The sequence below is a fragment of the Chiloscyllium plagiosum genome, unplaced genomic scaffold (genome assembly GCF_037043375.1).
Source record: "Chiloscyllium plagiosum isolate Xiang-an unplaced genomic scaffold, Cpla_swu_hap1 HiC_scaffold_38, whole genome shotgun sequence".
NCBI classification, from domain to species: domain Eukaryota; kingdom Metazoa; phylum Chordata; class Chondrichthyes; order Orectolobiformes; family Hemiscylliidae; genus Chiloscyllium; species Chiloscyllium plagiosum.
This window is the reverse complement of record NW_028270176.1, coordinates 84,411,978-84,420,381: the sequence shown is the minus strand read 5'-3', so window position 1 is coordinate 84,420,381 and position 8,404 is coordinate 84,411,978.

The following is an 8,404-nucleotide window of genomic DNA, read 5'->3' as shown; positions in this document are numbered from 1 at the left end:
TCAGTCGCCATTTCCACCACCTCCACGGAGATGCTGCCAGACACAGGTTCCTGTCCCCTCCATTAACAGCTATGCACCCTCCTAGCCAGATCATAATCCACTCCTTTGTCTTTCCAAATGTTCCAGTCTCTCTTTGGGTTCTGTCCCTGCCGATGATTTCCTCTTTAACCCCTATCTCCTGCAGTACAAAGATCTGCAGGTTAGTTGAATTGGGGGTAAGGTACAGTGAGGCGCATGTGCATGTCCCCTTCTGAGGATTGTGGGGGGGGTGGCGGTGTGCCATTTGAAGAGAGGCATTTACACATCAAGTACATACCAAGAAAAAAGTATGTCTTTATATTCTTCCTGTACTGACTGTGAGTTTTGTTTTGTGAATTCATTTCATAGGATATTAAATCAGAATAATTGAGGCTGGGATCTCAAAAGCAGTTTTTACAGTCAATGGAGTCATCGGGATCTGAATATAATTGGCAAATAACTGTGGAAGGAGAAATGTTTGTCTGTTCTGTTTGTGGGAAGATATCTCCAATATTTTTGTTAAGCAGAAAGATGTACAAATTTGTGGTTGGATCACCCTTTGGGTGTGTGCTCTGTTCTGGGCCCTGCAGCTGAGGAAGGAGATATTGGCCTGCGAGGGAGCACAGATTTATCCAAATTACACCTCGTCTCTTTGTCAGTACTCTCAGATTTAGACCCAATCACCCACTTCATGCTGTTAACCTGTAAACTTCAATTACCTGCAAACTTCCCATTAAAAATCCTTTTGGACTCAAATTCCAGTACCTTTTCAGGTGGAATGTTCCAGCTTCTGACAACTGTCTGTTCATCCAGAAACTGCTGAGGTCCATGTTGACTCTGGGGTTACAAAGGGCTGAATTGAAAGATGAGGTGCTGTCCCTGAGCTCCCATTGAGATGCATTCGAACAGTACAGGAGGCTGAGGGCAGTGTAGGTATGAGCAGACGATGAAAATGACAGGGCTGTAACTGTGAGGGCTGCTTGGCTCAATGAGAGTGTTCTGGAGTTGGGTGTAAACAGACTGATGTGAGACGGGGAGAAGGTGAAGCTGAAACTCAGTTTCAGTTCAGGCCGTTCAGAAATTCACATGGTCCCAATGTGAACAGCCAGTTTTTAAGTGATACCTGCGGAGTATTTGTTAACAGTTTTTAAAATATTTTTCCTGAGGGCAGTTGAGAGTCACAAGTTGGCCAGATCAGGTGAGGATGACCGTTTCCTTCCCAGCAGGATATCAGTGAACCAGGTGGGTTTTTAACAATCGACAATAGTTTCATGGTCATCATTCGCCTTTTCATTCTAGATTGTATTCAATTCCGATGCCACCATCAGCCATGTTGGGATTCTATCCCTAATCCTCGGAACATTGCACATGTCACTCATCTGGCAGGAATACCATTAAGCCATTGCCTCCCTTTTAGCAATGTTTAAAAGAAAGTTCCATCATTCTAAGTGTACAATGTGAGATAAAATACTGCAACGTCCATGTGTCAGCCTCTCCAAAAGGTCAATCAACAGAAATTTGTTTGGGGGCGAAATATTTCACTTTTTTGGGGGGTTTATTAAACAAAAATGAATCCAAATAAAAATCCCATGCCACGGACATGTAATTTCTGAAGCCGGAGGGGGATTACAGAGACAGGGAGGGATGTGGGGCCAGAGGGGGATTGTTGTCCAAACATCACTGTGGTGTACATGGACTGCAGCATTTCAGGGAGGCGGTTAACCACCACTTTCTCCAAGACAAGTAAGGGTGGCCAATAAATACTGGTCTAGGCAGCAAAGGCAACCCCCAGTGAATAAAACCAAGCAGTGACCTCTCTGAGTTGACTTGCTGTGAAGTTAAAAACCTCTCTGGAAATGGAGTGGGCAGAGAAGAGAAACAGTGACATTTCACAGCTGCTCTCAGAGAGACCTCGCCCTTGGAAGTACTCAGAGCCGGGGATCGGCTCAGTGAGTTTCAGTCTCTTCAAATATCAATCTTAGTCGGTTGTATTTTATTCAATCTAAAATAGTGAGTAAGGTGAGGATTTCTTTTTAAAGTCTTACGGTCTCTTGATTAAATGTTTAAGATATGAACCGTAAGCATTAAGTTATTCTCGGGCAGTATTTTTCGAGCAGTAAGACTGTGCCTTTGTCTTGGTCTGTAGATTGTTAAGGCGGAGAGATGGCCTGTTGTAGAATGGTGTGCTGTTCCTGTCGGGTGGGGGAGATTAGTGAGAGTTTCAATGATCCTGATTATTATGTCTGCAGCAAGTGAGATTGCAAATCCTATTGGAACGCATGGATTGGTGGAGGAGTGATTAAAGGCAGTGAGGAATTGACAGGAGCCGGGGTGTGAGATAGGTGGCAGTCTCAGGAATGCAGGATACTGCAGATACAGTCAGGTAGATGGGTTACCGCCAGGAAAGCTAGGAGGGGTAGGCAGGTACTGCAGGAGTCTCCTGTGGCAATCCCCATCTCAGACAAGTATACTGTTTTGGAAAATGTAGGTGGTAATAGACTTTCAGGGGAATGTAGCACTGACCGCCAAGTTACTGGTATTGAGACTGGCTTCTAACATAATGTGAGGTATATCCAGTTCCCCATGATCGATGGTGATAGGGGACTGTCCAGTCAGGGGCACAGTCTGCCATTTCTGCAGCTGACAGTGAGACATCAGAATGGGGTGGTGCTGCCCTGGTGCCAGTGTCAAGGATGTCTCTGAGGGAGCAGAATATTCTCAAAAGGGAAAATAACCAGTGGGAGGACATTGTACATTGGTACCAATGGCATAGGAAGGGGAAAGCATGGGGTCCTGACGAGCAGGGAGATTTGCTAGTGCCACTCGGGAGGCATTAAACCAGTGAGGGAGTTGGGGTAATCCTAAAGAGATAGTGAGAAAAGAGGTGAGTCTGAGGCTGGTACTGTTCACCAGTCAGACTGTCAAGGCAGGCAAGAGCAAGTCACAGAATGAGGTGCGACGGACCAGTTGCACTGCATTTATTTCAGTGCAAGAGACCTGACAGGTCAGGCTGGTGGGCTCAGGGTATGGTTTTGAACATAGTACTGGGATATTACAGCAATTACAGAGGCTTCACTCAGGGATGGATAGTACTGGCAGCTTAATGTTCCAGGGTATAGATGCTATAGCAAGTATAGAAAGGGGACAACAGAGCAGGGAGAGAGGTGTTTTTGATTAGGACAACATTATGCTTGGGCTTTGGGAGGATATTCCTGGGAGTACCTCCAGGCAAGTTATTTGGTTGGTACTGAGAAATAAGAAAGGGATGACCATCTTAATGGGATTGTATTATAGACTCTCTCCCAATAGTCAGCGGGGAATTGAGACACAATTTTACCAGGAGACTTCAGTTATCTGTAAGAATAATATGGATACAATGATAAGGGGTTTTAACTTTACCAACATGGCCTCGGAGTGCTGCAGTGTTAAGGGTGTGAATGGAAAGGTGTTTGTTCAGTGTGTACGAGAACATTTCAGATTCAGTTTGTAGGACGTACCTACTAGAGAAAGAACAAAACCTGACCTGTTTTCTTTATTCATTCACAGGATGAGGCTGTCACTGGCTCGGCCAGCATTTATTGCTGCGTTTACCCAGAGGGCAGTTAAGAGTCAACCACGTTGCTATAGGTCTGGAGTCCCATGCAGACCAGATCAGGTAAGGATGGCATTTTCCTTCCCTAAAGGTCGTGAGTGAACCACATTGGTTTTTCCAACAATTGACAATGGATTCCTTGTCGTCACTAGATTATTTTTTTCCAGATATTTCTTGAATTCACATTCCAAAATCTGCCGTGATGGGATTCAAACCCGGGTCCCCAGAACTTTATCTGGGTCTCTGGATTAACTGTCTAGCGATAATGTCACTCCGTCATCACTGCCACTTCGGAAATGAGGCAGGGTGAGTGACTGAGGTATCAGTGGGGCAGCGCATCAGCACCAAAGATCCCACAGTATTGTGGCTCAGTGGTTAGCGCTGCTTCCTCAGCACCAGGGACCTGGGTTTGATTCCAGCCTCAGGCGACTGCCTGTGTTCAAGTTGGCACATTCTCCCCAGTGTTTGTGAGGGTTTCCTTCGGGTGTTCCAGTTTCCTTCCACAGTCCAAAGATGTGTAGGTTAGTTGGATGAACCACATTATATTTCCCATAGTGTCCAGATGCAGTATATGAGGTTTTGGGATGTGCAGGCAAATCTCTGCCTAATGTGAAAAGATCCTTTTGTGGTCTTGGACAGAGTTCAGAGGGAGGTGTGGCAGCACGTTTTACATTTCCCATGGCGGCAAGGGAGGGTCAAGGGTGTGGAGGATGGGTTGGTGTGAGGGTGTGGACCGAACATGGAGGTGCAGAGGGAATGGTCTCTGCGGAACGCAGATAGGGTTGGGGAGGGAAATATGTCTCTGGTGGTGGTGTCTGACTTTCTGTATTCAGAAATAACAGAGGTTAATGCGCTGTATCTGGAGGTTAGTGGGGTGGAAGGTGAAGACCGCAGGGTTATATTCTTTATTGTGGCTGGAGGGGTGGGGTAAAGGCGGAGGTGCGGGAAGTGGAGGGTATGTGTTGGAGGGCATTGTTGATCAAGTCAGAGGAAAATTACGGTCCTTGAAGTCGGCCTTTCTGGGATGTCCTGGAATAGAATCCAAAGAGATTAAACAAATATATCACTGACAAAAGATTAACTGGACCAGAGAATAGGACCTCTGAAAGGTTAACAAGGCTGTCTATGGAACCACAGTGGGTGCGAAAAATATGCAAATATTTCACTTCATTTTTACTGGCGAAGTCTCTGGAAGCTCAAGAGTTTGGAGAAATAAACAGTGATAACTTGAAAAGTGTCCATGTTACAGAGGAGGTGGTACTAGATGTCTTAAATCACATCAAGGTGGATAAAGCCCTGGAACCTGATCAGGTGTACCCTGGAACTTTATGGAAATCTAGGGAAGTGATTGTTGGGCCTCTCCTGAGATATTTGTATCGTTGATAGCGACAGGTGAGGTGCCATTATTTTTAAAAAGGTGGTAAGGAGAGGCCATGGAACAAGAAAACAGTGAGCCTGAAGTCAGTGGCAGGCAAGTTGTTGGAATGGATTCTGAGGGACAGGATATCCATCTATTTGGAAAGATAAGGAATGATTAGGGAGAGTCAATGTGGCTTTGTACATGCACAATTGTCTGTCACTAACTTGAGTGAGTGTTTTGATGTGACAAAGAAAATTGATGAAGCCAGGCGGTGAACGTTGTTTATATGGACATTCAACAAGGTTCCACAAAGCAGACTGGTTAGCAGGGTTAGATAACATGGAATGCAGGGAGACAAAGCCATTACAAAACTGCCTTGAAGGAAGGAGACAGAGGATGATGGAGGGTTGCTTTGCGGACTGGAGGCCTGTGAGCAGCAATGTGCTGCAAGAATGAATATTGGGCCCTTAAATAAATGACTTCGATGTGAATATGAGGTATAGTCAGTAGGTTTACAGAAGACACCAAAATTGGAGGTGTAGTGGACAGTGAAGAAGGTTAGTTCAGAATACAATAGGATCTGGATCAGATGGGCCATTGGAGCAAGGAATGGCAGACGGAGTTCAATTTAGATAAATGCGAGCTGTTGTCTTTTGGAAAGGCAAATCAGGGCAGAACTTATACATTTAATGGTAAAGTCCTGGGGAACGTTGCTGAACAAAGGGACCTTGGAGTGCAGGTTCCTAGTTCCTTGAAAGTAGAGTCACAGGTAGGCGGGGTAGTGAATGCAGCATTTAGTACGCAACCTGTTATTAGTCAATGCATTGAATGCAGCTGTTGTAACGTCATATTGTAGCTGTACAGGGCGCTGATTACAGCTCTTCTGGAATTCTGTTTTCAGTTCCAATCTCCCTGTTCTTGGAATAATGTTGAGAAACTTGAAAGGGTTCAGAAAACATTTGCAAGGATTTTGCCAGGGTTGGATGGTTTGAGCTATTGAGAAAGGCTGAATAGGCTGGGACTATTTTCCCTGGAGAGTTGGAGGCTGAGAGGTGATCTTATAAAATCATGAAAGGCATGGATAAGGTGAGCAGTCAGGGACTTTTTCCCAAGTTCGGTGGGTCCAGAACTAGAGGGTACAGGCTTAAGGTGAGATGGAAAAGATGTAAAAGGGATCTAAGGGGCATCTTATTCATGTTGAGGGCATTACAAGTATGGAATGAACTGCCAGAGGAAGGGGTTGAGGCTAGTACAATTGCAGCATTTCAAAGGCATCTGATTGGGTACATGAAGAGGAAGACTTTAGAGGGATAAGGGTGAACCGCTGGCAAATGGGACTCCATTAATGCTCTCCGTTATTGGTCAATGCATTGAATACAGAAGCTGGGATGTCATATTGTGGCTGGACAGGACGTTGATTAAGCCACTTCTGGAATTCTGTTTTCAGTTTGAATTTCCCTGTTCTGGGAAGGATGTTGTGAAACGTGAAAAGGTTCGGACGAGATTTACAAAAACGTTGCCAGGATTGGAGAATTTGGGCTACAGGGAGAGGCCGAATCGGCTGGGGTTAATTTCCCTGGAGAGTCCAATACTGAGAGGTGACTTAATGGAGATTCATAAAACCACGAGGGGCATGGATAAGGTGGGCAGCCGGGGTTCTTTTTCCTGAGGTTAGGTGGGTCCAAAACTAGAGCACATGGTTAAGAGGGCAACGATTTAAAAGGAATCTAAGGGCAATGTTTTCAAGCTGAGTGTGGTGTGTGTATGGAATGAGCTGCCAGATGAAGTAGTGGAGGCTGATAAAATCACAACATTTAAAAGGCATCCGATTGGGTACGTGAATAGTAAGGGTTTGATGGATACAGGCCAATAGCTGGCAAATGGGACTCCAGTAGTTTAGGATTCCTAGTTAGTATGGATGAATTGGACCGAAGTTCTGTTTCTGTGCTGTACATGTTTATGACGTTAATAAACTAAGATGTGTTCCTCTTTTGTGGAGAGCAAGCTGAAGCACAGATAATTGTCCTTGGAGCTGAGAAGGTGAAGCTGTGATTTTTGGCCTGGTGCAGATTTGGTTCCAAGATATTGAATTTGCGGAGAGAGAGGAATTGTTAACACTGTCGCAACGTTTAGTAACTACTTTCAAGTAATTGGCAAATAATACAAAGTGAAAATGTGAATATTATTGTCTTCAGTAAGTTCTGAGCATCTGGAACAGTCTGAACGACACAGATTCAGTAGGTATTCTGAAACAGACTTGGAATTTTAATTTTTAAAGAAAGATTTGGGTGGATGTGGGCAAATAGGAGGGGAATTGGGACAGGTTTGCAGCATCTCCAGAGGGAGAGAATACAGACCCTGTGCTCTGTGATACTGCCCCATTCACTGTGAATGATGAAGCTCATCCCAGGGCAGAGAGAGAGATGAGCCCTCCACTCTCATCACAATGGGGCCCGGCTGATTGACGGCAGTTCCAGACCAATGGGAGGAGAGTCTGTGTGGTCCTACAGCCAATGGGAGTGAATTAGGGGTGTGGCCAGCAAGATGACACATGTCCATGAGCTGTGCAGGTGCAGTGTCACTGTTTGGGGTTGGGAGAGACAGCAGAGACTGGGACAGAGGCTGTTGGACCTGAATTACAAACTCCCGGTAAATTAAAGACAAAAGAACTGCGGAAGATGTAAATCAGAAACAACAACCAGGAGGTTCTGGAAAAGCTCAGCAGGTCTGGCAGCATGTGTGAAGAGCAATCAGAGTTAATGTTTCAGATCCGGTGTCCCTTCCTCCGAACTGATACTGAGAGAAAAAATGTTGGTTTATATGCAGAGGGTAGGGTTTAGGGGAGGATGTAAGGAGTAAAGGAAAGTTGGGGATAGAGCGAGAAGAAGGTTGGATGAAGGAGTCGATAACGATCTGGCTGGGGGACGGCGACGAGCTGTTAATGGAGACTGTTAGTGGCTAACCTTAGGTAGTGTGTAATGACAGGCTGTGAGAACAAGGCCTGGTGTGTGGGGTCGGGGACTAGGACATGGGATTGCTAAACTATGGTTAGTCAGTAACTGTCTCCGTTGTAAGCTGTTCCCCACATACATCACTCTATGATCAGAGCTGCAGATGGGCGGCATGGTGGCACAGTGGTTAGCACTGCTGCCTCACAGTGCCAGAGACCTGGGTTCTATTCCCGCCTCAGGCAACTGTCTGTGTGGAGTTTGCACATTCTCCCCGTATCTGCGTGGGTTCTCTCCCACAGTCCAAAAATGTGCGGGTTAGGTGAATTGGCCATGCTAAATTGCCGTAGTGTTAGATGTAGGGGAATGGGTCTGTGTGGGTTGCTCTTTAGACGGTTTGTCTAAGTAATCTAATCTAAAAAAAAACTCTTCAATATCCTTCCTAACCCCCTCTGAACTCCTGAATGATGTATCTTAAAGTTGTTC